Source organism: Mustela erminea, chromosome 6, assembly GCF_009829155.1.
Source record: "Mustela erminea isolate mMusErm1 chromosome 6, mMusErm1.Pri, whole genome shotgun sequence".
Lineage (NCBI taxonomy): Eukaryota > Metazoa > Chordata > Mammalia > Carnivora > Mustelidae > Mustela > Mustela erminea.
In genome coordinates this window covers 27,080,479-27,088,806 of record NC_045619.1, presented here as the reverse complement: position 1 = coordinate 27,088,806, position 8,328 = coordinate 27,080,479, and the positions used below count along the sequence as shown (strand labels likewise).

The following is an 8,328-nucleotide window of genomic DNA, read 5'->3' as shown; positions in this document are numbered from 1 at the left end:
CTCTCTAGAATGTTTGATACGTATTTTCATTACCATCCAAATTTAAGTATTATAAAATTACCATTACAATTTCTTCTCTGAGCCATGTTGTTTTATCAAGTATGTTTATAACATTTCCAATCATGTAATATTTTTAAAAATCTTTTAACATGCATTCTTAACTCAATCACATTGTATTTAGAGAATATGATCTGTGTATTTCAGCTCTCTCTTTTTTTTTTTTTTAAAGATTTTATTTATTTATTTGACAGAGAGAAATCACAAGTAGACGGAGAGGCAGGCAGAGAGAGAGAGAGGGAAGCAGGCTCCCCACTGAGCAGAGAGCCCGACGCGGGACCCGATCCCAGGACCCTGAGATCATGACCCGAGCCGAAGGCAGCGGCCCAACCCACTGAGCCACCCAGGCACCCCTATTTCTGCTCTCTAAAAATTTTTTTTTTTTTCAGAAAGAGAAAGAGTGTGTATGTGTGTTTGTGAATGTAGGGAGGGGCTGAGGGAGAAGGAGAGAATCTCAAGCAGACTGCAGTTGGAACATGGAACCTGACTCCATGGGGCCAGAACCCATGATCCCAAGATCATGACCCAAGCTGAAACCAAGAGTTGGATGCTCAACTGATTGAGCCACCTAGGTGGCCCTGCATAGACTAGTTCTTTAAAAAGTTCTCAAACTTATTTTTTGGCCTGGTAAGTTTTGACATAAATGTTTTACGGCAAACTGCCAGGAATGTAAGTAATTCAGTTGTCGGGTATGGGAGTCTACATGTGTTTATTAGATCAAGCTTGTTAGTTGTACTGTTCAGATCTTCTATATTTCCATTGCTATCTTTTATGATTGACCTATTAATTATTGATTCAGATGTATCAAATTCCCCATTATGGTAGTGGATTTCCTGAGACTCCTTGCAGTCCTGGCAACTTTCACTTTGAGTATTTTAAAGCTGTGCTATGAGACCCATAGAACCTTGAATTATTAAATCTCAATGAAACTAATCTTCTATCCACGTGTGTATCCTTATCACAGTAGTGCTTTTTGGTTTAAAAATCTAAATTGTCTGATATGAATATAGTCATGCTACCTTAGTATTGGTTAGTATTTGCTTAGTATATATTTTTACATCCTTTGACTTTTAGTCTTTCTCTCTTTTTTTTAATGACTTTGGCAGTGGTGTGCTGGCAGATGCTTAACAATGAGCTCTCTGGGGAGGGGAGTGGAGCCTGATTTCTAGCATTTACTGGTTTCTGTTGTGCCAACGCTCCCCCCTGAGTTTCAAGATAAAATGCAGGACACCCAGTTAAATCTGAACTTCAGATAAGCAAGGAATCATTTTTTATATAAATACATCCCAAATATTGCATGGAACATGCTTGTATTTTAAAAGTATTTGCTATTTATTTGAAATTCAAATTTAACTGGTTGTCCTGTATTTTTACTTGCTAAATCTGGCAGTCCTACTCCCACCAACATGTCATTGACTGCAAAGTTGGGAAGAAATGTTCATAATCAACTGGTTTTAAAATAACTTCTATTAAAACATAATTCCCACATTATACAATTCACCCATTGAAATGGACGGTTCATCAGTTTTAATATATTCAGATTTACACACCTGCTACCACAACCCTCAATTTTCAAAGATGTTCATCACCCAAAATGAACCCATGTAATTATTAACATTCACTAACCTCCAACCATCCCCCCTGTTTCTGTCCTAGGCAACTGCTGATTTATTTTCCATCTTTATAGATTTGCCTCTTCTGGACATGTCACATAAGTGGAATCATACAATATGCTGTGTGTGTGTGTGTGTGTGTGTGTGTGTGTGTGTGTGTCTGTGTTCTTTCACCTAGCACATGTTTTCAAGGTCCATATGTGTTGTAGCATGTTCACTTATCCATTTATCAATTGATGAACATTTTTTGTTTCTACATGGGGGCAATTATGAAAAATGCTGCTGGAATAGTCAGCTCTTGTGAGCTGTAAGAGCCCTAGTACCACCACCACTGCCCTTCCACCACCGACCCCCGACTCCCCCCAAGTTGAGGTGTTTCTTAGAGGTGGCACAGGGTACCATATTATAATCGCCTATTACCTATCTCTGTCTCCCTCTAGCTGATCAGCTACACAAAAAGGATACTGTTCACTATAATTACATTTCCTAAAGCAGTTGCCTGATATTTGATGTTTAATTAATACTGTGTGCGTGAATGAAGTACAATATGGTGGTTAAGAAAGATGACTTTCTGAGTCATTTAAATCTCACCTATGCCACCTATGTAAATGCAGAAAAGTGAGCAGGTTAACATTTCTAAGACCTGTTTTTATTTCCTGGTAAGACGGGAAGGACACTGGCACCTTCTTTAGTAGGATTTTATGAGCATTTACCATGTGCCTGGCATATTTTAATACTCAATAACAGATAGTTACTGTGATTTGTGTCAGACATTGATAACCCATCAGATTTGGTGATCTCCCAATTCTTCAGCCATAGTCATCCTTCACAAAGTGTGGCGGGACCACCACAGGTCCCAGGACCACCTTTGGATTTGTCATCACCCACAGCTACTTCATTGCAGATAAACTGAACTCCCAGTCTCCAGTCTCTGATAACAACCTTACTCAAGGAAATTGCATAACCAACATTGAGATTGTTCTTTTCAAAAACAAACAAACAAAAAAAGCCAGTTTAGGAAGAAAATACTATCTAGTTATCATATGTATTTCTGTTCTGATTAGCAAGGTAGAATGTTTTCAGTTGATTGGAAATATACATTTCTTTTGTGACTTTTTATGTCTTTTGCTCATTTTCTACTTGTATGTTAATCTCTGTCCTATGCATTTGTAGGGGCACTTAATGTATTAGGAATATTAATTCTTTGTCCAGGATATATTTTATAACTGATTTTTCCAACTTTGCCTTCATCTTTGAGCTTTTCGTGGTACTTTAAAACATATAGAATTTTTCTTATTTCTAGGAAGCAAAAAATATCAATTTTGCCTATTAAAGTTATATGACTTAGAATGTGAAATTCCCACATGTTTTTCACTTTCTGCCCACTCCGTGAAAACCACTGGTAATGATTTAGTATATCCCCAAAACACATGTATTTATATTCAATATATACCACCAACTGTCTGCTCTTTTCCACTCTTAATGCTGCCAACTGGTCTACGCCACCATTATCTCTTGCCTCTGTTCCTCCCCTTCCTCTCTAAGTCATTGTTCATGTAATAGAATGGTCATATTTAACATAAGTGACTCTTTTCTAAACAAACACTAGCATACAGGTCATTAACACACAGTGCATACATACGATTCAGCTCTCTGTTCTATTCTCACTTAACAGTTTATGTTGAACTTCTGTCTTCAGATGTTGCAGTAGTATTCAAAACTAAGTTTAGCTCCTATACTTGAACTTTTTACCATTCTGCCACATCAAAGACCTTAAAAATATGTATATATTTGATATTTAAAGGGCTTTTTAATTTAATTTTTAATTAACTTTTTATGATAGAAAAGAATTTTAAGATTTATCTATTTGTTTTAGAGAGAGAGTGTACAAGCAGGGGGAGAGGCAGAGGGAGAGGAAGTTTTTAAAAAAGATTTCCTTGCTTATCTGAAATTCAAATTTAATTGGGCATCCTGTATTTTTACTAAATCTTGTGGCCCTATGCCTGTCATTGGTGCAAGGTGGCTATTCCAGCTGTAGTTTTCTACAGCTGTAGCCATGGGAAGGAGGAGCATATCTTTAGTTCTAAGGGAGAGTTTAAGGGCAGAACCTGGACATGTCACATATTTCTACTTTTATCCCATGGTCCCTGAGCCACATGGCCTCACGGAGCTTCTAGGGAGACTAGAAAATGTAGTATTTGGCTGGGCAGGTAGCTGGCCATCTAAAACCCTATTTCTATGGAAGAACAGAAAAATGGTTATCATGGAACAACTAGTGGCCTGACATAAATAACAATCCCTCCATCACCAGATACAGTCACTAGAGGTACCCAACCCATTTCCCCACTCCAACCTGTGGATGGGCACATGACCCAAAATTTGGCAGTTCTGTCTCTGAAACTGAAATATTGAGCAAAATGATACAAAGACTTCAAATAGTCTATTCATCCTGATTGTAGTGACCTGAGGAATTTAAACATATGGCTTTATGTTATTCAGATCTCTACCAGAGTTTTTCTGGTTCCTGAGCTTGTCCTAAGTCTTGTCTTCCCAGATCCAGATTGTCCTTGCATGCTCTAAGATTTCTTTTCCCCCCACTTAAGTTATTCAGAATTGTTTTCTGTGCCTAGCAATCATAGAACTCCAACCGATCAAAGGACAAGTCTGGATGGATTTCAAGGTGAGGAGAAATAAAAGTAGCTCCCCACCCCTGTGGATTTCTGTCTAAGCACATTTCACTTCAGCATTGCAATCTTTAGACTTAAAAGTAACAAGGCAACTATAATATCAAAGGCAGTAGCTTAAACAGAGAAAGAAATTAAAATGAAATCTGATTGAGCTAATATTAGCATTTCCTCTGTGCCTCCTTGCAGACATTACTGATTTCTCTAATATTTGCAGCTACTCTTTGCTTCATTAAGTTTTATATGTATTATCTCATCAAATGCTTGCAGCAAAAATGATTAGGCATTCTTATTATTCCCATTTTGCAGATGGGGAAAATGGGGCTTAGAAAGTTAAGTGGCTTGCCTAAGGTCCCATAACTAGAAACAGTTGTAGCTAGTATTCAAAACTAAGTTTAACTCCTACACTTGAACTTTTTACCATTCTGCCATACCACAGACCTTAAAAAAATAAAAATAAAAATATTTTTTTGAACTTTTTGAACTTTTGAACTTGAACTTTTTATCATTCTGCCACACCACAGACCTTAAAAAAAAAAAAGAATTTAAAAAAATAAATAAAAATTAAAAAATAAAAATATTTAAAAAATAAAATAAAAAATAAAAATAATAAAAATAAAAAATATTTAAAGAGCTTCTTAGTTTAATTTTTAACTAACTTTTTATTTTAGAAATTTTTTGTTAAAGATTTATCTATTTGTTTTAGAGAGAGAGGGCACCAGTAGGGGGAAAGGCAGAGGGAGAGGAAGAGAGAGAGAGAGAGAGAAGCAAACTCCCTGCTGAGTGGGGAGCCCAACTCAAGGCTCTGTCTCAGGACCCCAAGATCATGACCTGAGCTGAAATCAAGAGTCAGACACTTAACCAGAGCCACCCAGGCACCCCACAGAAAGTCGTACATATGTAAGAATAGAATAGTGTAATGAAGCATCCCCATACCCATCACCTAGCTTCAATGATCATTCCCATCCAACCATTCTTTTTTCATGGATCCTCTCCTCAAATTCACACTTCATTTTCCTTTATCTTACAGGATTTAAAAATGAATCCCAGACATCCTATCTCATCACCTATAAATGCCTTACAATGTTTCTCTAGTGTATGAGAACTTAAAAGAAAAAAAGCATAATAGCATTATCATGCCCTCCCAAATTCATAAACATTCCTTCATACATTTAATATCCAATGCAAGTTCAACTTTCCCTGATTGTCTCAGAAATATATTTTTACAGTTGTTCTAATAAAAATTCAAATACGGGGCACACATTACATATTTAGACATTCTCTTAGGTTTCTTTTAATTTATGACAATTCTCCTTCTCTTTTTTTCTTTTAAGCCATGTGTTTGTTGAAGAGAAATGGGATTTTGTTCCGGGGGAATTTTTTTGCTTTTCACATCAGATGGGTAAGGTACCAATTATGTTGTGACAATGTCTGAGGGAGGCACATTCCACCTGGTGGCTGAACACCCAGTCATCACACCTGTGAACAACAAAAGGTTCTGTCCTGTGGCATTGCTAATACTCTGAGTTGGCTAATGGCATCCTCCTGGTGTCGTTAGCAAGTTCTTCCATCTCCCATCTTTTCCATCATCTGCCAGTTAGTTCAAGAGGTTTGAGTAAATTCAGGTTCAAAATTATTATTATTATTTTGTTTTGGAAAGACTACTCCATAGGTGTAATAACTACTTTTTAACTAAATGGTGTAACTGCTCTATTAAATGTGCTCAGTCAGTGACTAACATTAGGAAAACAGCTTTTCTTCTCCCACCTCTGCCTTTATTTTATTTTTTAAATTTTGTTTATTTATTTATTTATTTAGAGCACAAGCTGGGGGGAGGGGCAAAGGGAGAGGAAGAAAGAGAATCTTATGCAGGTTCTATGTTCAGCACAGAGCTTGACTCAGGGCTTATCTCATGGGGCTGGATCTCACAACCCTGAGCTGAAATCAAGAATTGAACACTTAACTGCCTGAGTCCAGGCACCCTTATTTTGTTTAATTTTTAGTTTTTTTAAGTAATCTCTACACCCAACATGGGACTTGAACTCCCAACCCCAAGATCAAGAGTCACAGGCTCAACTGACTGAGCCAGCTCTGTACCCCCTCCCACCTCCTCCTTTTTTCTTTTTCTTTTTTTTTTTTTTTTGGTCGGAGAGAGAGTACATGTCCACATAAGCAGGGGGAGTGGCAGGCAGAAGGAAAAGCAGACTCCCAGATGAGCATGGAGCCCAATGGGAGACTCAATCCCAGGACCTTCAGATCAGGACCTGAGCTAGAGGCAGATGCTTAACTGACTGAGCTACCCGGGGGCCCCTCACCTCTGCCTTTTTTAAAGATCTCCCTTCTGTGCCCCCAGTGACATTTCAGGCAGGTCCCTTACCTTTAGGGTCACTTTCAGATGTGAGAAGAGTCTCATTTTCAGTTATGCAAAATTCCAGTCCAATCTAAATTCACTTTAATTTTCATTAAATTCAAATCTCACTATTTCTCTTATTATGGGATGGCCTGTCCTTTTATCTCATTTAGTAGAGTGTCTCCCCACCTTGTCCCCTTGGTCCATGAGAAACATAGCGCATTCTGGCCCAGCTGAATGCTAGAACCTTCTGTTCACATCCAGCCACCAGGGCCAGTCCCAACCAGCTTCCAGTCTACTATCTCTCTATACTCCTCAAACTCCAGGGGACCCTTGTCAGATTCTCCCCAAAGCACTCCTTGACTTCCACTCCTGTCCGGGAACAGGGCAGGTGTACCTATTCTCCCAGCCCAGCAAGCATCTGACCAGGGAGTGAGAGTCCCGCATTCTTTTCCGTCTAGGCTAGCATTCCCAGTTCTCTAAGGAGTTCTCTCAAGGCCTTCTTCTGTTGGCTCTGGTAGGAGAAGTGATGTCCCAGGTGCACAGGAATGTTGTTGTGCTCTCTCCTCTTGCAAAGTCCCCCTAAAGATGCATCTGCCTAACTGAATCTTTGGCCTTCTCTGATAACGGGAGTGCGAGAGATGGTTGCTGGACTGGAATGAGAACCCTTCTCACTCATCTTCTACACCTTGTACCACCTTGTGGCTCTATCTTCAATTTTTATCAACAGGAAAATCTCCATCTCCATCTATACAATCTATTAAGATTTACCCTCAACTTCACTTTATAAAGTAGTTTTGCTAGAGATACAGAATTTCCTACTTTATTTTATTTTTTTTTAAAGATTTTATTTATTTACTTGAGAGAGAGACAGTGAGAGAGAACATGAACGAGGAGAAGGTCAGAGGGAGAAGCAGACTCCCCATGGAGCTGGGAGCCCGATGCGGGACTCGATCCCGGAACTCCAGGATCATGACCTGAGCCGAAGGCAGTCGTCCAACCAACTGAGCCACCCAGGCGTCCCTCCTACTTTATTTTAAATGAAATGATTTAGGGGCGCCTGGGTGGCTCAGTCAGTTAAGCGTCCGACTCTTGATTTTAGCTCAGGTAATAGTCTCAGGGTTGTGAGATGGAGCCCCACCTCAGGCTCCCGGCTGGGCGTGGAGACTGCTTAAGATTCTTCCTCTCCTTCTTCCCCACCCCCTCCACCCTGCCTGTTGTCTAAAAAAAAAAAAAAAAAAATTATACAATGAATGATTTAGATAGACTCTAATTTAAATACATAAACTCTAATTTAAATACTACTCTCCAGGATATTTTTTCTCATGTGTCAGCGGGATGTTGTTGAATGTCAAGCACAAGTACCAACAACGTTTGTCTTCTGTCCTTACTCAAGAAGACCTGGGTGTTGTATGAAATACCAAAAACAACAAAACAAGGAAGGGGCAACCACAGAGGACAAGCAAGCAGATCTACAGTGATACATTGGCCGAATTAAATACATTCAGTCTTGTTCAATATGTTCTTAGTTCAGAACTACGTACTTGTTGGATTCCTGTTTTATTAGATAACACCTACAACCATTTTAACTGGTGTGTGAAGGTCTATGTGTATTTTTTTAAAT

General features: G+C 38.8%; 1 non-coding gene across 1 annotated transcript; it reads right to left on the bottom strand.

Moving 5' to 3' along the window:
* Positions 1-5,746: 5,746 nt before the first annotated feature.
* Positions 5,747-5,852, bottom strand: LOC116594644. Its single transcript, XR_004287353.1, has one exon. It is a non-coding gene; the product is annotated as a small nucleolar RNA U13 (small nucleolar RNA).
* Positions 5,853-8,328: the final 2,476 nt, after the last annotated feature.